We start from the raw sequence: 21,502 nt of genomic DNA, 5'->3' as shown, positions 1-21,502 counted from the left end.
CAACTAAAAAGAAGAAAGGAAAAAGGAAAAAGAAAACTAAATTATCTCTCTTTTCAGATGTCATCATCTCGTACATAGAAAATCCTAAGAAATTCACTAAAAATCTATTCGAACTACTTGAGTTCAGCAAGGTTTCAGGAAGCCAGATCAAAATACAATCAGTTGGGGGCACCTGGGTGGCTCAGTGGGTTGAGCCTATGCCTTCAGCTCAGGTCATGATCCCAGGGTGCTGAGATTGAGCCCTGCATCGGGGTCTCTGCTCAGCAGGGAGCCTCCTTCCTTCTCTCCCTCTGCCTGCCTCTCTGCCTACTTATGATCTCTCTCTCTGTCAAATAAATAAATAAAATCTTTTAAAAAAAATACAATCAATTGTATCAATTGTTTTTCTACGCATTAGCAAGAAAAAAAATCCAAAAATGAAATCAAGAATATATTCCACAAGTAATAGTATCAAAAATAACAAAATACTTAGTTGATTTAACAAAAGAAGTGTTAAAACTTGTACTCTGAAAACTACAAAAGATCATTGAAAGAAACTAAAGAAGACTTAATTAAATGAAAGGCATCTATGTCATGGATTGGAAGACTTTTTGCAGATGCCAATACTTGCAAATGGACACATACATTCAATTCAATCCCTCTCAAAATTCCAAATGCATTTTTTTAGTAAAAATTGGCAAGTTGATCTGAAATTCAGATGAAAATTCAAGTCCAAAATAGTCAAAACAATCTTGAGATTCTTTATGTCCCAATTTCAAAAAATTACTACAAAGCTACAGTAGTCAAAACTGTATGCTATTGCCATAAAGACAGACATATGATCAATGGAATAAAATCAAGAGTCCAAAAATAAGACCTCACATTTATAGTTGATTGATTTTTGACAAGAGTGCCAAAACCATTCAACTGAAAAAGAATAGTCTTTTCAACAATGGTGCTAGAGAAGTGGATATCCACATGCAAAAGAATGAATTTGGACCCCCCCTCCATCATAACATATGCAGAAACAAACTTAAAATGTATCAAAGATCTAATGTAAGAGCCAAAGCTCAAGAACTCTTAGAACAAAAGATAGGGGTAAATCTTTGTGACCATAAGTTAGGCAACACTTGCTTAGATTTGATATCCAAAGCATAAGTAATCAAAAAGAAAATAGATAAATTGGACTTAATCAAAATTTAAAACTTTTATTTCAAAGGACACCATCAAGAAATTGGAAAGATAACCCAGAGAAGGGAGAAAAATATTTGCAAATCATATATCTAAGAGACTTTTATCCAGAATATATAAAGAACTCTTACAACTCAACAATAAAAAGTAGGCAAAGGATCTAAACAGACCTTTCTCTAAGGAAAATATACAAATGGCTAATAAGCCCATGAAAAGATGCTCAACATCATTGGCATAAAGGAAAAGGCAAATTAAAATCATGACAATTACTGCACAACAAATAGGATGGTTATGATAATAAAGACATATAATAACAAGTGTGGGTGAGGATGTGGAGAAATTGGAACCCTCATAATTTGCTATTGGGAATGTAAAAATGGTATAGGTGCTTTGGTAAATAGTTTAACAGTTCCTCAAAAATTTTAACATAAAGTTACCATATGACACAGCAACACCAATGCTAAGTATATACCCAAGAGAACTGAATACATAAGTCTACACCAGAACTTGTATATAAATGTTCATAGCAGCATTTTTCAAATAGCCAAAAAGTGGAAGTAATCCAAGTGTCCATCATCAGATGAAGGGATAAATAAAATGTGGTATATCCATACACTGGAATATTATTCAGCCACAAAAAAGAATAAAGTACTAAAAAATAATAAAGTACTAATACATGCAATGACAGTTACCCCAGATACCAAGTAAAAGAAGCCTGACATAAAAGGCCATGTATAATATGATTCCATTTACATGAAATAGGTAAATCAAAGAGACAAAAATTAAGTTAGTGGTTGCCAAAGGCTGTGAAGAGGGCAACGGTGATCAACAGTTAATGAATTTGGGGTTTCTTTTTGGAGTTATCAAAATTATTCCAGAATTAGATAATGCTGATAGCTGTACAACCTCATGAATATACTAACAGCCACTGACCTGTGCACTTTTAAAAAGCTAAATTTTATGGCTCATGAATTATACCCCAATTTTAAAAAGAGCATTCACTTACAAATGAGTAAAGAAAAAGTAACAGTTGTATAGAGCGGTTAAAACACTATGTTTTATACCTGAAACTAATGTAACATTATGTGTCAACTATACACAAATAAAAATAATTTTTTAAGGGGTGCCTGGGTGGCTCAGTGGGTTAAGCCTCTGCTTTCGGCTCAGGTCATGATCTCAGGGTCCTGGGATTGAGCCCCACATCAGGCTCTCTGCTCAGCACGGAGCCTGCTTCCCCCTCTTTCTCTGCCTACCTGTGATCTTTTTACCAAATAAATAAATAAAATGTTTAAAAAAATAATTTTTTAAGAAAGCAATATAGATACAAACATTCTCGTCACACATTTATTTACACAATTATTCCCCACACATCTGTTGTCTTTTAAAACTTGTTTGCAATACACACAAAGAAAAAAATCTTATTTAAATATGTAGTAAAGTGTAACAATCATTTTCTTCATGAACTCTGGGCTTTGTTTTATGCTGTAGAATATTCCACTCCAAAATTAAAAAACAAAAATAATTATTTAAAAAAGTAACAGTGTACATGGATGTTTAGTAGGTCAGCCTTTACAAATTTAATTATCCATTGTTGGTAGTTATCCCTGCCAAGAATTCCACCGTTAACTCAAATGATTTAGAGGAAATGTTTTAACCGCAAATACGGCAAGTTCATACATATATCTTACCAAGACGACTTTGCTATGAAAATGACACAATAAATAAACTCTAAGTAAAACATACCTATTCATATCTTTAGTTATGCTCATTATATATTTTACAATGAAGTATTTTACAATGAAGTAGAGAAACCTGAAGAATATTATTAAATTGGCATCTAATGTCTGCATTCCCTATTAATAGGGTCATAATTTTTAAAAATTCTAAACTACAGATTGGTTGGCTCATGGTCCCCCAGAGGTCTAGACACCTGATTTCCTCATTTCATTCTGCAATTTCGGTTAGTACAAAGTAACTGTTGTATTAATACACCATCTTGAGTAAAGATTCTAACTTTGAACAACATCCCTTATCGTTTTCCATTACCACTGACTTTACAGAAAATAACTGTATGGCTTTTTACCATCTGCTAAATAAGTATCATTTCTAGATTTTGAATTTGAAAGTAATCTATCTTAACTGCGGTGGACAGGATGTCTTGGTTTTCCAAACACCCACCTCCCCGCCGCCCCACGACTTTGGGAAATATTTACTGACACAAAATAAACTGTTTACAATTACGGAGTGAATGCTCCTTTCTCCGAATCTCTGACTTCCTGTTTCTCTTCCAAATCCCAAAAGAGAAAGGGAAAGAAAAGAAAGAATTCCTCTATTTAGGCTTATCCTGATGAAACTCCGGGTTAGCCACTCCCATTCTTTAATTCTCTCCTCGTAAGGCACGGCTTCACTCGGCCAGGTAATTGTGTTATTTCTTTTCCAAAGCAGAAAGGGTCTCTTTCTCGAACACCACACAGACCACACCGAGGCATGCCTTGTTTGAGAAGCCTCGGGACCACCAACCAGCTCCACCTGGGCTAAGCCCGCCCTTCGGTGGCACTGCCCGAAGCAGCCCCGTGCTCCCCACTCCACAGCTCCTCGGGGACACACACCGCGGCGCGGTCGAGGCTTGGGACTTGCGTTTTCAGCAAGAAAACAGGGACCCTGCAGGTAGCACAGCACCAAAGCTTTTACGCGCGAAGCGTCCGACTTGCCCTTCCCACGGAGTTTCGCGCATCAAAATCGATGACTCAAACGCTCCGTCTTTTAAGAAGAGGTCTAATAACTTCAGGGCCAGCGCAGTTTCACGGCAGGTCACCTAAGGGCACCCTGACATTCGGGCAACTCGAGGGACAGAAAATGGTTCTTTCAAGTTTTGAGGAGTTTCAGCCCCGAGATCACAGCGCGGCTCCCAGGAAGCCGAGGCCGAGCCGCAGCATCCCTAGCTGCGCCGGCCACAGGGCGCAGGGACACGCGACTGCCGTCTGCGCCCCCCACCCCCAAGGACAGCCAGCGCCGCGCCACACACCCGGAGCCCGCATTTTCAAACAAAACGTCACCGGAGAACAGGGGGCGAGGAGTCCCCGGCCACCGCCTCCGGCCCAGACCCCAGTCCTGGGGGCAGCGAGTAGGGCAACACCGAGTACCGAGGCGCGGGGGCCAGTCCCACTCCATTCAGCGTCAACGCGCTCCACTGTCCCGGTCCCCGCCCGCCAGCTCTGCCCGCCGCCCCGAGCCTCCGCGCGGCGAGCCCCCCGGTACTGCACACTCTCGAGGGGGCGGGGATCCCGGCATCTGAGCCGCTGGGATCGCCCCTAAGCTCACGGCCCTCTCCATTTGCCTACCTCTGTTGCGGGCCCCCTGCTGCAGTGCCCGAGGTCCTGGCCGCGCCTGGCGCAGGGTTCTCGGGGTTCTCCGTGGGCGCCAGCCCAGCTCCGAGCCGGAGAGGGCCGGGAGGGGGCGGGGGGCAGGCACCACCTTCTGCTAAGACTGGCAGTATCAGTAGCCAATCGGAATCGCGGACGATCCTCTGGCGTCACCTGGGGGTGTGACTATAATTTGGACTCCTCCCAGGCCCTGCCTCAGGAGGGAGTTCTGTCCTGGACTTTCTGCCCCCAGTCTTCGCCACACGTTCAGCTCAGAGGGTGTCGTCGCAGTCATCTCCTTCTCTCTGCCGCGGCTCAGCACCCACCTGTTTGGTCTCCCAGCCTGAAGTCTCTGTTCTTGTCAATCTATCCTTTACCCTCTTGCCGGGTTAACTGTCCTGGAATGCACTTTTGATGTGCGCCCTGCTAAAGATTTCTTTGGCTTTCTTTTGCTTAAATTATCAAGAATTGACTCCCTGGGCTAGTATTCGAGGCCTCCGTCCTACTTATGCAGGTTTAATTTTTTAGAGCTGCCCTTCACACACCTCAGGGAAGTCCATTTGGAACGTTTACCTGCTATTTCCTACGTCCCCTTTAAAAATTCTAACTGTCCTCTGAGACATAGCTCAAATAATCTCCTTGTAACCATTCCTGTCAGCCCTCCTAGCAATAATCTCTTCTCTTGTTTCTACTCCTCTTGGCACTTAGTTCATTCGGCCTCATGTACTGCTTCTAATCTCTCCGTTAAATTGTGAGCTCTTTGAAACCAGGGATTCATTTTCTTTCTTTTTGCAGCCTCCTCGGCACCCAGCGCAGAACCCTGAATAAGTGGATGAGTGAGAATTTTAATCTAATTGGATTTTACATCCCAAGATGGGGTCTGGCAAGGACAGTCTCAAGGGGGAAAATCAGAATCCTGAATATCATGGGTAATTCTGCAGGTCATAAAGCCAGGTTAGACAAATCACTCTCTTTGGTTCACAGTTGGCCAATAAAGAATGTCAGAAGGCTTTTTCCATTACCATCTTTTTTTTTTTTTTTAAAGCTTATCTCACCTTACATAGAAAACACATAAAAGAGATAAAGATTTACAAAGTTCCTTAGAGGCAAGGCAATCAGTGAGTACAACTAAAAGACCAGTAAGCAAGTATCAGGCTTCCATATTTCTTCCAGATGAGCACTAATTTTGGACTGAATCCCAGACTACCCCCACACATCAAATTCCTTTTGCCTTCTGTGGGAGCTGATGATGCATATCATATGAAAAATTGTCTCCAAACAGCTTTGGCAAACAAGCAGGCTGGACCGGGCCTATTTTTTCAGAGCATGCAGGAGTTAAATAAACAGAGTTTAAGTAACTTGCATAATTTAAGGCAGCAAGTCAGTAGAGACCAAAGAACTAAGTGCAGGAGAAAGAGAGAAAGAATGCCAAAATAGAATCACTTCCGTTTGTGAGTCAGAATACTAAACAGACTAAGAGAGCTGAGTGAATAAAGTCACTCATGAAAAGAAGTGTTCTAAACAAGGCGGCCACACTTGTAAATCTCAGCCAACATTTACTTACTGTCACCTTTTTCTAGAAACATGACAAACAATTTGTTTGGCTATGGCAAATACAGTAAAATGGCTTCCTGTTTCTGGCTGTGCTAAGAAAAACACATGATACAATAGAATATTATTTAGCAATAAAAAGAAATGAGGTATTTATAAATGCTACAGCATAGATAAATTTTGAAAGTTTTATACTAAGTGAAAGAAGTGAGTCACAACAGATCACATTTTATATGATCTCATTTACATGAAATGTCCAGAATTGATAAATTCATAGAGCCAGGAAATAGATTAGTAGTGGTAAAGGGCAGGGGAGGATGGGAAGGATGGCTAAGGGGAGAGGGGTTTCTTTGGGGCAAATGAATACATTCTTTAAATTTGTGGTGATGATTATACAACTCTATGAATATGCAAGACACCATTGACAGGTATAGTTTAAATGAGTGAATCATGTATGAATTAAGCCTCAATAAAGCTGTTCTAAAAAGGAAAAGACATGTTGAATTTTATGTTTTTGTATTGAGTAGCAACAGTTGGGAAATATCTCTGACCAGCCTTCTGAACGTTCATGGCATTCTGTATCTTTGCTTCACAGTATTTATCTCAGTTGTAAAATTATGTTTATATTTATTTGTGATTATTTGATTGCCTGTTTCCCCCCACTGAACTGTGATGAGAACAGAAACTATGTGGTTTTCCTTTCTAATATATACCCAGCATCTAGTGGATGATATATAGTAGGTATACAAAACATATCTCATGTGAATGAACAAAGGCGGCAATAGATATATTTTATTAAGCACTTAAAATATTCCAGGGACTGTACTAGATTCTGAGGAATACAAAGATAAGCAAAACAAACATGGGTTTCTATCTTCATAGAGTTGGGGTCTAGGGGGAGAGATAAGCATTCATGAAATATTCACGCAAATAAATGTATGATTACAAATTGCATTAGGTGTTCTAAAGGAAAAGCACAAGATGCTACAACTGAATAATAAGGAGATCTGGCCTGGTTTTAGGAGTCAGAAAAGCCTTCTTTGATTAAATGACAGTTGAGCTGAGGCCTGAAGGAAGTAGCCAGGCAAAAGCAAAAGGATGATGGGAACAGCATGGGTTGTGGGAAGCATAGGTACCAGGTCTTGTGGTAATGAGAATTCTGGGATATTGGAAGGACCTAAAGGAGGTCAGAAAGGCAGGAACACAATTAGGCTCAGTGAGCAAGGGGAGAAGTAGAACAGGAACAGGCTGTTGAAGAAAGAAGACCAGACCATCTAAGGCCTCAAAGAGCAGGGCTTCTCAAACTTTAATGGAAGAGATCTTGTTAAAAGGCAAATTCAGATGTACTAGGTCTGGGATGGGAACCAAGATTCTGCATTTCTAACAAGCTCCAGGGTCATACTTGAAGTAGCAAGGCTGTGGGCTACAATTATTCCAGGAGTGCTGGGAATCCACCACAGTGTTTTGAACAGGGATATGAGGAGATCAGATGGGACAAAAATATGGAGGTGGTTAGAAAAGACACAAGGAGATTCAATGTGACCAGATGGGGAACTATTTCCGTCATCCCGGTGAGAGCCAGAGGTGATGGAGAAAAGCAGTGGTGACTGAAGCCTTGCTTCAGAAAGCTCTATCCAGCATGCAGCAAGAACAGCTGAGAGAGGAAGGAACAGGAGCTAAGGAACAAGTTCTGTGAAGAGATGAACTAGGGGGAATGAAATGAATGGCCATCATGGAATCGAAGGTTCTGGGGGGGAAATAGATAAAAATAGTAGGAGGGTGACACAATGCGATGAGCATTCTTCCAAGTACTTTAGCATATATGAACTCATGGCAGTTTTATGATACAGGGAGAGTTGTTTTTCCCATCTGACAGATGGGACAACCCAGGCACAGAGAAGTTCCATCACCATCCTCAGGTTACCCAGATATTTTGTGATGGAGCTGGGAATTCTGGTGTCACAGTAACTGCTACTCTATGTGGCATCTCAACTTCTTTTGAAAAACTGATTCGACAAATTCTAACAACTAATTTGAAGGTTGGGAGGCTTTGTTTCACTGGGAAATGATTAACCAAAGTAGAGGAACAAGGAGAAGAGGAATTCATTAACTGGAAAAGAATGAGATTTGGTTTAGATGTGTCAAGCACAACCTGAGAAGAGAGACAGCAGCAGATGAGTCAGGCTGAGTTGGGGAGAAAGGTCTGAGTTTGGGTGTACATTTCAAGGTAATATGCATGGCGGGGGGACTCTTGTGAATTCCAGAATGATTGCCGACCACACAGCCACTTGGTGTACTGGGAACAAGGACAGAGAGATCGGAGGAAGCAGGGATAAGGCAGCTGGGTAAAGACTTGGGAAGACAGGTCTGGCTCTTTAATCTGATCACGCGTAACATCCAACAGAGGGAGGAGACACTAACCCCCACCTTGAAGGAGCATGTGGCCGGAGTAGAGTGGAAACCCCAGTTCTGACACTAGCATTCCCAGCACCTGGGGAAATATATCAAAGACAAGGGGAAGAAGATTGGGAAAAAGAAATACAGCTGGCAGGATTAAGCTCTCCCCAGCTGACTGGGATACAAGTCTGGGGTATAGGCTGGGATACCCTAAGATGTCCAGACTCTGAGCACCAGCGGAGCTGGCTGTAAGCTTCCTAGTGGAGGTAGATGCCTGGCCTGTTGGTGTGTCGCCAGTACCCAGGTTGTAATGGCCTGCTCAATATTTTGGGTCTGCCATGAAAGCAGAACCCCATTCAGCCTCACCTCACCCCATCAGGTGAACAGGGCCCCTACTATCACAGCCTGGTGTGGGGAGCAGCTCACAAGTGGGATCCTGTCAAGGCCGGGACTTGTGGAGGTAAGAGTTTAGTGGGCATTGGTAAGACCACAGAGAAAGAACAGGTGTATACAAAGGAGAAAGAAAAATGCTGGGGCAGAGCTTTGCAGATCACTTATTTTAGGGCAAATGAAAGGAAGAGAACCACTGAGGCAGACTGAGAGGTAGTAAGCCATGACTTGGTCAGGACCCATGAAGTTAAAAACAAAAACACCACACATGAGAGTCACACAGGAAGACAGTGACCCAGACAGTATGAAAAAGCATTAAATATGAACTGATGATTTATTCTTTTGGGGGTCAGTACTTACCAGCCAGAGGCAGCCATTCTGGTACAGATCTGTATCACAGCTCCTAACTAAAAAATCTCCCCTCTCAGGCGCCTGGGTGACTCAGTTGGTTGGGCGACTGCCTTTGCCTCAGGTCATGATCCTGTAGTCCTGGGATCGAGTCCCACATCGGGCTACCAGCTCTGCAGGGAGTCTACTTCTCCCTCTGACCTCTCCTTCTCATGTTCTCTCTCTCTCTCTCAAATAAATAAATAAAATCTTTAAAAAGAAAGAAAAATCTCCCCCCCTTTCTTTTTCTACTGCAAAAAGGGACAGCTTAAGCCAGAAGTAAAGGAACAAAAAAACACAGCAAAACTGACTACAACATCCCCTGACACAGAGAACTACAGAGAAGACCCATTATAAGGACATTGTTGGGACGCCTGGGTGACTCAGTTGTTAAGCGTCTACCTTCGGCTCAGGCCAGGATCCCAGGGTCCTGGGATGGAGGCCCCACATCAGGCTTCCTGCTCAGTGAGAAGCCTGCTTCTCCCTCTCACACTCCCCCTGCTTCTGTTCCCACTCTTGTCTTTCTCTGTCAAGTAAATAAATAAAATGTTAAAAAAAAAATAAAAAAAACAAGGACATTATTATGTGCTAGGTAATAATTGTAAAATGAAAGAGGATCCTCAAAAGACTGTGGAAAAAGCAAAGGTGAACAGGGCGGTAGCAAGTAGAGAATGCTTAGGAGGTGGGGCTTGAGCTAGGGAAAGATTTGGTGAATCAGAAAGAACTGGTTACTTCCTTGTGGGGGGTGAGAGTGAACTGCCTGAGCCCAGGAGGAATAAACCTGCATATGAATGAATGAAAGAATGAATGAATGAATGAATGAGGCATCCATGAGGTAGGTTAAAGGAGCCTGCCCAGCTGGAAGGAGAGAGGCTTGGCATCTCTCTTGATGGCGTAATTGTAACAGCTAACATTGAGATGTTGAGGAGCCAGACAACCCACAATGTGATCCAAAGTGCCTGTCCCCAGGTGTCTTCTACCGTTGCCTGTTGGATGTAGCATGGCTGTTTCAGAGAACCCGGCAGGGCCATGGAAGAGGTATTGACTGGCACTGAACTGAATCAAATCTACAACTGTAGAACACACAAGCTATTGTCAGCTCGCATGAAGCATTTATTTGAAGGATAGCAGATACACAGCAGGAAGATCCCAAGTCAAAGTGAGGAGAAGCAGGGAGATGAAGTCAGAGAAATGTACAGATGAGAGAACCATATGTGGGGACAGAAGAGGGTCAATGTCGTGTTGAACTCAAGAGGTGGGTGGGTTTGCTCTGAGCCTCGTTGGAGTCATGTGAGATGACTTGGCAGCAGCATTTCAGAGTAACAACTGAAATGAAAAAGTAATGACTTATATCCTTGTTTTCAGAAGTCTGTGACTTCACTTAACCAAATTCATACGGTGACCCTGTACTTTGAACTTTAGTGCTGTGTTACCCCGTTAAATGCTCCAATCAGCATAAAAACATGTTTTTAGTTCCCCATAGCCATTTTTGTTTTACAACATTTCGTTTCCTGATTAAAAAGCGATATAAATTCATTTTCATTGGAAAACATAAAGAGAACAAAGAAAACAAATTAACCACAATCCATCATTCATAAACGCTATCATGCTGTTGTTTTTCCATTTAGTGTTTATTTCTATACACTGTTTTCCCTTAATGAGATTTCCTTAGAAGATAATGCGGAATTCACACGTTTTCTCTTGCTTTTACACTTGAGATACTATTGTGAGCATTTTCTTTGTTGTTATGTATTATCTGAAACCATTTTTAATGACCAGCTAACATTCCATCAAAGGATCATGCCTTAATGTATTTAACAATTCTCTTGTTAATGTACAATTAGGTTGTTTCTAGTTTTTCACTAGTATAAAAACAACAAAACTAGGGGGCACCTGGGTGATTCAGTGGGTTAAGCCTCTGCCTTCAGCTCAGGTCATGATCCCAGCGTCCTGGAATAGAGCCCCACATTGGGCTCTCTGCTCCGTGGGGAGCCTGCTTCCTCCTCTCTCTTTGCCTGTTCTCTGCCTACTTGTGATCTCTGTCTGTCAAATAAATAGATAAAATCTTAAAAAAAAAAAAAAAAGAAAGAACTCTTAAAAAAAACTATTTCAATGCTCTTGTATTTTTCAAATATAAATAGTCTTTTGGAAGACTTTGTTCATGGCAACTTTATTGAAATATAATTCATACACTATGCAACTCACCTATTTAAAATGTACAATTCGGGGTGCCTGGGTGGCTCAGTTGTTAAGCGTCTGCCTTTGGCTCAGGTCAGGATACCAGGGTCCTAGGATCGAGGCCAGCATCCAGCTCCCTGCTCTGCAGGAAGCCTGCTTCTCTCCCTTTCCCACTCCCCCGATTGTACTCCCTCTTTCGCTGTCTCTCTCTGTCAAATAAATAAATAAAATCTTTAAAATATAGCAATTCTACGGTTTTTAGTATAATCACAAATATGCACTAATTGTGTCTGTACTAAATTGGGAGATTCTGTTCAGCTCTGGATTAGCACAATTGGCATTTGGCCCAGCTCCAGGTTCACAAAACTAGCCAAGCCTTATTCTTACGGACCATTCCATCCTCCCGTGCTTTTCTCAGTAAAAACTGCACCTCTTCCAAGCAACTTATCTGCTGCCTTTGTATTTTCTCTTTACCTGCTAACTTGTACAACTAACTTTCTCTAACTGGCAATAATTTCACCAGGGACGGTTTGGAATTCAGTGGCCAGCTTGGGGGAAATTTTGACATGAGTGAGGTTGTTCATTTGAGAAGTGTCTTAGAACAAAAAGAAAATCTCTTGAGGAGATTGACTCGATTGTTAAGAGACAGAAAATTCTGTTTAACCATAGAAATATCCCCTTCTTTGTTTCTGGACTTCAAGAATTAATGAGACCACACGTTTTTAATTTGTGGCTTATTGAAGTTGTCAAGGAGTCAAGTTTCATCCAAACCAACTACATATTACTCTCTTTTGTGCGTGTATATATCAAACATTTATTTTTTTCTCTATCTAAACTTTCTTTCCCCTCCTTGTCGGGGAACATAATTAGCTTTTTACGAGAACAATTTCATATTTGACTGAAGCTGGTTACCTCATGTTTTTTCTGTTTCTTTTCTTCTCTTGGGAGACTTTAAAAATTAATTAATTTTAAAGATGCATTTGGTGGTTATGTGCTCACTCGAAGAATATAGCCCAGATAAGCAGTCAAAAGTATCTAAAAGAAAGAAAAAAATTATTAAACTGTTTCCTCTTGTTGACACTAAAAAGTATGTTTACACACTCACCTGCTTAACAGCTATGAGATAAGAAGAAAAGCCTTTAATTTTAAGATGAAAGAATAATTTTTGTCATGTTTGAGAGGCTTTAAAAATTAGTTTACCATATAAAAAATGTCAGCCCACCAGTTTGTTTTATTCAAGACCAGGGTTAAATTTCTTGTGATTCAAACTTCTTAAATTTTTTATCCTGGTTTTATGAATTAAGTTAATTATTACCATTTCCACAACTTGCTTTAAGTGAAAATTTATATTATAAAATTGTACTCAACTAAATGGAATGATAATGAATGTTTGTTCAAAAGGTTTAATTTTATGAAATTCTTACAATACTACAAATGATAGGGATTTAATGTGTTAGCTATGTTATCATTTCCAGATTTTTAACTAACTTTAAAATCTTAGGCAAATCATTAATTTGATTAATAAATAATCTCTGGATGAACAGGTAGTTTCTAAAAGAAGAATAAGAGAGGGGTGTCTGGGTGGCCCAGTGGGTTAAGCCTCTGACTTCAGCTCAGGTCATGATTTCAGGGTCCTGGGACTGAGCCCCTCATTGGGCTCCCTGCTCAGCGGGGAGTCTGCTTGTCCCTCTTGCTTTGCCCTTCTCCCTGTTTATGCTCTCTCTCTCTCAAATAAAAATATTTTTAACCCACTGAGCCACCCAGGTGCCCCTCTAAATAAAATATTTTTAAAAAATAAAAAAAGAAGAAACACATACAAACTGTTGGTCACTAAACATAATATTAAGTTACCTTTATTGCTTAAATTGACACTAGATTAACAAAATATGCAAATATTTTTAGATGATACACACACAATTTATTTTTGCCCCTTAATTTTTTTTTTTTTTATATTTTATTTATTTATTTATTTGACAGATCACAAGTAGGCAGAGAGAAAGAGGAAGAAGCAGATTCCTCACCAAGCAGAGAACCTGATGCAGGTCTTGATCCCAGGACCCTGGGATCATGACCTGAGCTGAAGGCAGAGGCTTAAACCCACTGAGCCACCCAGGTGCCCCGTCCCTTAAATTTTTTATTTTATTTTTTAATTAACATTTAATGTATTATTTGTTTCTGGGGTACAGGTCTGTGAAACCTCCTCAAATTTGTTAAAATTATATGAAATACTGAAGGAGAAAAAAATAGATAAACAGTATTTGGTTTTCAATTCCCTAGTTTTCTTTTGTGTCTGAAGAAAACAAATGTTGGTTACTTTGGTTAAATGTGGCCATATAGATGTTTAATTACACTAGATACAATAATATTTTAAAATATAAATAGGTGCAGTGATAATGCATATGCTTTTCTGGTTTTATTTTGTAAGATTTTTATTTACTTATTTGACAGAGAGATAGAGGTAGAGAGCACAAGTAGGCAGAATGGCAGGCAAAAGTAGAGGGAGAAGCAGGCTCTCCACTGAGCCTGATGTGGAGCTCGATGCCAGGACCCTGGGATCATGACCCAAACGGAAGACAGCTGCTTAACTCACTGAGCCACCCAGGTGCACCATGTTTTCCTTTTTTTTAAGGAAGTTATAGTTTATTAAGAGGGTAAATTTACTATGATATACTTACTTTATTACTAAGTTAATTATATTTTAAAACTATAGTTAAATGCTTCAAGTCAATACCTATTTGCATATTCATATATTTGTATATGAATGTGGGAATGAGTACATATAAAGATGTATCAATAAGTCCTTTACTGCAGATTGTTATGTGAATAATATCAAATGAGTAATATTAGAATTTGGATCTTTTTTTCTACAAAATGAGTACTTTGTTTTATGTACAAATCATTGAGGTCATCAAATTATTCTACTCACACTTGGCGCTTCCTGACGTAGTCATAAGTCACTTTTTGAGTCCCTACTTTTGGGGTGCCTGGTTGGCTCAGTCAGTAGAGCATGTGACTCTTGATCTTAAGGTTATAAGTTCAAGCCCCACGTTGGGTTCGGAGTCTACTTGAAATAAATCTTAAAAAAAAAAAAAAAGAGTCCTTACTTCTAAAAAAAGGAAAATTCCTAGAAATTATTTATTGCTTTGTTTTCACAACTTTGCTGCAAATTGTTAGCCTTCAGATATTTATTAATATGTCTCTTTTAATCATTCTTGATGTTGCCTTTTAAAATTCAAGCCTCAAATTCTGAATAATAAAACTGCTAAGATGCCTTTTATGATGAACTCTCTTTCAGATTCCTAAATAAGAGAAAGAGTTGCTCCATCCCACTATAAAAGAAAGGAAAATAGGAATAAACAGGTTTGTCTAAAATTCTCCAAATTATACTTAATTCATAACCTGTATGAGAGGTTTTTTCATTCTTTCTTTCCTTTTTTTTTTTTTTTTTTTTTTTTGGTCAGACTTAGGATGAAAAAGAAAAACCTGACACTAAAAAGAGAGTTTATCTTCTTGGGCAAATTATACTTAAGTAAAATATCTTTCTTAAATACAAACACATGTAATTGTGTACTTTCTAGGATTGTATACTTCTCAAGTTTTTATTACAAAGACTGTTATAAAAACTATCGAAATGTGTTTTCCAGGATTCTAGATTCACAATTTGTATTTCCCTTTTTGTTGATGCAAAGTCTGAATAAATACTAGCAGTATTAATTCAAATACCTGGTAATCTTCAGAGACCTATTGCTTATTTCAGTCTTTTACTGAGTAACCAAAATATAACTGCCTTGTCTGAAAATGTGACAGCAACAGCAAAATGTGTACAAATTTCAACTGATTTTGTTTTAAGGTCTCCACTAAACATAATGGTTCCCATGCTATACAAACTCTTCTTTTTATTTTTTTTTCCCCAGACTCTTCTATTGATAGAAAATGTTCATCACTTTTCAACTGGTCACCACCTAATTTTTTTTTAAAGATTTTATTTATCTGACAGACAGAGATCACAGGTAGGCAGAGAGGTAGGCAGAGAGAGAGGAAGGGAAGCAGGTTCCCTGCTGAGCAGAGGGCCCGATGTGGGGCTCGATTCCAGGACCCTGAGATCATGACCTGAGCCGAAGGCAGAGGCTTTAACCCACTGAACCACCCAGGTGCCCCACCACCTAATTTTTAAAACAAAACTGTGCTGCCCTTTCCATATCACTGCAACACTAACATAGCCACTGTCCTTCCTTTCCATGGAAAAAGAAAATCCTGTGATGACTTAATCCCTACCACAGAACTTTCCTGGTCCCTTACAGACCTTGTAGAGACTTCCTTGCATATCCCTGACATAATTTTGTAATTGTTTATACTTAAACTAAAAATTGCCAAAGAGGTGAGGCTATCACAGACTTGAATTGACCCTGGAAATTCAAGCTTCTCCCAGAAAGGAAACAAGTTCAGTGGCCATATTTGTTGCTCTTTCCCAAGCCTGTCAACAAACAAACCATAAAATATTTGAACTGATAGTGGACATTGTTTGGGTTAGCCTATAATTTCAAAATGCTTTAGAAACAAAGAGATCTCTTGACCACTACAGGAACCCTTATAAAATGGATTGTGAAAGAAAGAACCTTGAGATGTTTAGGTAGCGCCTAAAGAGATAGCCACAATAAAAGGGAGAATTTAACAAAATCCTTCATGGCATTACTCACAATAGCTGAGAGAAATTAGCCATGGTATAAAGCCAGCAACAGTGGTGTAATTTTAAGAATTGTGAATGTTTCTTTCTTTCTTTCTTTTTTTTTTTTTTAAAGATTTTATTTATTTATTTGAGACAGAAATCAAAGTAGACAGAGAGGCAGGCAGAGAGAGAGGGGAAGCAGGCTCCCTGCTGAGCAGAGAGCCCGATGCGGGGCTCAATCCCACGACCCTGGGATCATGACCTGAGCTGAAGGCAGAGGCTTTAACCCACTGAGCCACCCAGGCGCCCCAAGAATTGTGAATGTTTCTAATGTATCTCCTATTTGTCAAATATTTATAGCTCATTCTTTCATTTCCTTTTGGACTTTGCTCAAATATAACCTCATGCGTGAAGTCTTTCGTGATTACCTTATATGAAATAAATGAGAACCTTCTCCTTCCCCATCCTGCTTAGTATTACCTTATAGCAGTTTGTCTATTACTTGTTTTTTGCAGTAGAATTATTATTATTATTATTTCCAGTGCCTACAGATGTCTAGTACATAATTGGCATCGAATAAGTGTTTGTTAAATACATAAAATATACCTTCCCAGACTTGTATGATTTAGTCATTCAACAAATGGTACCTTTTCTCTTTTAAGCACTATGCTGCGATCTGATGATGCACAGTGAGGTTACAGTCTAGTCAGAGGCAAATGATAAGCAAATTGACCGTTAAAGCACAGGATAATGAAGGCTGTGAAAGGTGGAAGTCCTGGACACTTGGGACAGGTGGGACCCTATAGCAGACTCATGTGATCCAGTTTCAAGGGAATCAGGGAAGACTTCTTGGAGGAAATACTGTTCTAACAAAGACACAAAAGACAGGAGTTAACTCGGGTGGGAAATGAGGAGAGTCAAGAGTGTTTCATTCTTGGAAAAGGGTGAATAGTGAGAGTATTTGCCAGGCTGAAGACTCACCCTCCCCAAAGGCTCTGATCTGTTTCGTGTATTCAAGTCTTTGCGTGTGTTGTTCCCTCTGCTGGGAACGGTTGGAATGCCACCTATTTACCACACAGTCACTTCTAAATCCTGAAAAACTGTTGGCTGTGTGGCTTCTCTTGCCTCACAAAAGCCAAAATAATCACTTTCTTCTTTGTCCTATCCCTATAATCAGTGAGTGTTTTCCTCTGTTCTAACCCTTGGCAATGTTAGATGGAATTCCTTAGAGAACAGAAAACATGTCTCAGTGTACTTTGTATCATTCAGCAGTAGGCACAGTAAAGGGCCTGGCAGAGAGTAATGCACTCACTAAATATTTGTTGAATGAATGAATGAGTGAATAATTAGTTCTGTTTCTGAATGTCATTTCCTGATTCTGTTACTTTGAGGAGTAATGACTGGAAAATCCAATGACCATCCTACATCAGAAAAGGAATGACTGCAGAGTGAAAATTAATATAGACAAAGATCTATTGGTATATCTATTCTGCCTATCTATCTATCCATTCATCCATCCATCTATCCATGTTCTAGCTGTTGTTTAACTAGTAAAAGAGGTGAAGAACCACAAATATGTCTTATTCCATAAACTTGTTAATATATGTCTTCCATCAGTTCTGTGAAAACATCTGTGTTCTGTGAGACAGGGCTTACATTCAGGATATTTATTAGGGACCACCTTTTTTTTAAAAAAAAGATTATTTATTTGGTAGAGAGAGCAGAGAGAGAGAGAGAGAGCAAGCGTGGGCAAGAGTTGGGGGGAGGAACAGAGGGGTGAGGAAAGCAGGCTTCTGGCTGAGCAGGGAGCCTGAGGCAGGGCTCCATCCCAGGACCCTGAGATCATTACCTGAGCCGAAGGCAACCACTTAACTACCTGAGCCAGCCAGGTGCCCCAGGGACCACTTTTCTGTTGGACGTGAGGATGCAGGATTGGAGAGAGAACTGTGATGTAGGCTCCCCAAAGCCTCAGGAAATGCCACAGGGAGTCCTTGAGCACATATGAGCTCAATCGGAGTTCTCCCACAGAGACCTGAAATATACCAAGAATGCTGTCAGTTTATCAATAGTTGGATGGAAGGGTCTGTGCTTGGACGTGGCAAAAATTTAGGGAAATCCTGATAGGAGTGACAGCTGGTCACCAAATTATGAGCAGCCTGGGCAGCAAGTCCTTCCCTGAAGACCTCTGGGTCCACTGCAGTATTATTCCTTAAATACCCTATCACGATATCAAATGATGTAGATTATATTCAAATTTCCCTAACAAGAATGTGTCTATTTAAAAAGATGTGGAAAGTGACAAAGATGTATGATGGAAATCAGTATGTCGGAAAGATACTGTGTGGCTTCTCATTTTTCTCAGAGACATTATTGGAATTTGAAGTATTGCCATGTAGCTTGCTTTCTTAAAGTTTGGTGGGCAATGCTTTTATCCCCGAATTTTGGTTTACTTTGTCCCAAAGGTAAATTTCCATGGTAGATTGCAGATCATTCTCTCCTTTGAGGTATTGTGAATTTCACATTTTCCATCCCTTTTCCATGACATCAGGAGCCAAGTATCCAAACAAATTTCACTTAAACTGATTCATATGGTGACTCTGTACTTTGAAGTTTAGTGTTAATCTTTCATATTATAAAATAATTCTTCAAACCTATTTTAAAGCAATGAAACCAACTGATCTCTTGAAACATTTTCAATATAACAGGTACTATTGAAGAATTTTAACATTATAAGAATTACCTCTTAGTGGAGGGAAAAAACCCCAACAACCTACTTTCCTTCTGACTATAAGAACTTTTTCTTTTGTGCTCTGTTTTTCTATCTGTGTCATCCTAGACCATTCTATTCTACTGTTGCTCTTTCTTCCTGGTTGCATTTCTTACTGGTTCTAACCAGTGCTTCACATTTTTTCTTTCTTAGCTGCTTTCTTTCATGGTTTATATGGATATTGCTATCAACAGGATCTAGAGGTCATCAGTAACACAGTAAGGGTCAATTCTGCATTAAAAAGCAATAGACTGTTACAAACAACTGAAAAACTATCTGCCAGAGCCTTAAGCTTCAAGACTCCTGAGACTCAGCTGTGTTCCCCTTATGTACTTACATCTCAAGCTGTCACTCAAGATCGTATTCTTTCGGGACACCTGCATGCCTCAGTCCATTAAGTGTCTGCCTTTGGCTCAGGTCATGATCCCAGGGTCCTGGAATCGAGTCCTACATCAGGCTCTCTGCTCAGCAGGGAGCTACCTTCTCCCTCTCCCTGCTGTTCCCCCTGCTTGTGTGCTCTCTCTGACAAACAAACAAACAAACAAACAAACAAACAAACTTAAAAAAAAAGATTGTATTCTTTTTCTCTGTTTTTACTGCACTGTAACAGAATGGTGTTCAGGTCAGTTGGGCTCAGTTCATTAGATGCTATTGGAGCACTGTCACAGAAGATAAACAGTGACTAGAAGAATAAAGAAAATCCCTCCAGGATCCTACAATCTGATGGGGGTAGACATTTACACAAATAGATCATTTCAGTACAAAATTAAATGCTAACAGAGGGGTATATTCAGAGGGCAGTGGGAGGACAAAGAAAAGGCATTTAGCTCGATCTAGAGGCTTTAAAAAGGTTTCTGGGGATGATGACAGATAATTTGAGTCAGAGTCATTTGGTCGCATAGTACTAGAGCACTATGAGGGATACACAGAAAGGACTGGAAAGGTGGCCTTTGGGATAATGCCTGCTATGCCAAGGAGCACCTGCTGTCTTCTATAGGCCATGGGGAACCATGAAGAGTTAAGCAGAGAAGTGCCATGTGTTTTGGAAATGTCATTCTCACTGGCACATGAAAGATGGCTTGAAAGCAGTGGTTCTTAATGGGCCCAGACTAGCAGCTTCAACATTATCTGGGGATTTGTTAGAAATGCACACCCTCAGGCCCCACCCCAGACTGACTGAATCAGAAACCAGGACTGGGGCCCATCTGTCCATGTCTTAAGCTCCCCGGGTGATTTTGATACTGGCCAAAGTTTGAGAACCACTCTAATTCAGCAGGGAACACTTGACAAAGTCTCAGATTAGGGTACAGCAATTGAGGAACTCTCCTCAGGTGTAAAATTTAAGGGGTTGCCAAAATCTCAGGGTCCCGATCTTAGGGTCATGAGCTCAGGGTCCTGACGTCAGGGTCGTAAGATCAAGCCCTGCATGGGGCCTCTGTCCTCAGTGGGGAGCCTGCTTGAGATTTTCCTTCTCCCTTTGCCCCCCACCTCAAATAAATATTTTTCAAAATCTTCAGTAATCAAGATTCTTTTTAAAAGATTCTATTTATTTATCAGACAGAGATCACAAATAGGCAGAGAGGCAGGCAGAGAGAGAGAGAGGGCGGGGGGAAGCAGGCTTCTCGCCATGCAGACAGCCCAATGTGGGGCTCAATCCCAGGACTCTGGGATCATGACCTGAGCCAAAGGTAGAGGCTTTAACCAACTGAGGCACCCAGGCGCCCCAGTAATCAAGATATTTAATGCAATATTTTTAAAATAAAAATTAATGCCAAAAATTCACAATGCTGTTTGTTCTAGGATGCTGTGTTATTGTGCAATGGGAACAGTTGTTTCCAATCAGCTTGGGGTTCCCAGGACCCACATAGCTGTCACATTACCCATCAGGCAGATTGGATAACATGGGGTTCAGGGTGAGCTTCATGGGTATGAGAACTGTGCAGCTGAATAGGACCCCACACTTAGAAAGGCTCCACACTTGGCTTAACATTCTTCTGTCACTGTTTTGAAATTCTTCATCGGTTTTAAAGAAGGGGCTCTGTATTTTCACTTTGTCCTGGGCCCTGTAAAGATCCTTCTCTAATGGTTTCTGGATGTCTTTTTGTTTGTTTTCCCTCCTTTAAATTTTACGTCAGCATAGAGTGAATTTAGTCTTTTTGCAGTTATTGTTGCAAAACCTTTCATTAACTTTTTATACTTGGCTCAAACTATGGGAGGACATTCTGATAAGTGTACATAGGGCACACATTTTCCCCTTGGCCCTGTAGTGGTCTGAAGACTTTGCCATGACTAAGGGTTGCTACTGACATCTAGTGGGTAGAGGCCAGGGGTGAGGCTCAACATCTTCCAACGCCAATGACAGCCGTTCCACAACAAGGAATGATCCATTCAGTCCCAAATGTCACTAGGCTGAAGTTAAGAAACTCTGCTCCCCAGGGACAAGTAAGGAGGTTTTAGCAGTGTCTTGAATTGGGGCAGTTACCACAAATGTGCAACTATCTAGAATCTGATGATTAATCACCTGGGAGGGAGTAGAGTTTGAGGGCAAGAATGACCCCCCTCAGTGTTCTTGCTTACTTAGGGCATGAGCTGGCAGACAGAATTCAGGAGGAGGAGCTAGTTAGATAGAAGTGA

The 21,502-nt window shown here is 40.4% G+C and overlaps 1 protein-coding gene and 1 long non-coding RNA gene across 6 annotated transcripts in view; both read right to left on the bottom strand.

The window, feature by feature from the left end:
* Positions 1-4,630, bottom strand: part of PLEKHH2 (pleckstrin homology, MyTH4 and FERM domain containing H2) — a 120,645-nt gene extending 116,015 nt beyond the window's left edge. For all 5 annotated transcript variants that reach the window (XR_014315941.1, XM_082746743.1, XM_082746746.1 and 2 more), the window contains exon 1: positions 4,512-4,630. The gene's annotated coding sequence lies outside the window, so the exon portion shown is untranslated. The remainder of the gene's footprint in view (positions 1-4,511) is intronic.
* A 5,722-nt stretch (positions 4,631-10,352) lies between these two features.
* On the bottom strand, positions 10,353-18,130 carry LOC309870798. The gene is made up of 4 exons (XR_014314824.1): positions 17,951-18,130; positions 12,348-12,470; positions 11,463-11,644; positions 10,353-10,583 (listed from the first exon to the last, which is right to left on the bottom strand). It is a non-coding gene; the product is annotated as an uncharacterized lncRNA (long non-coding RNA).
* Between the last annotated feature and the right edge of the window lie 3,372 nt (positions 18,131-21,502).

Source organism: Mustela nivalis (assembly GCF_964662115.1).
Source record: "Mustela nivalis genome assembly, chromosome: 8".
Taxonomy (NCBI): Eukaryota; Metazoa; Chordata; class Mammalia; order Carnivora; family Mustelidae; genus Mustela; species Mustela nivalis.
Note: the sequence above shows the minus strand (reverse complement) of the source record. Positions and strands in the feature narration are given on the sequence as shown.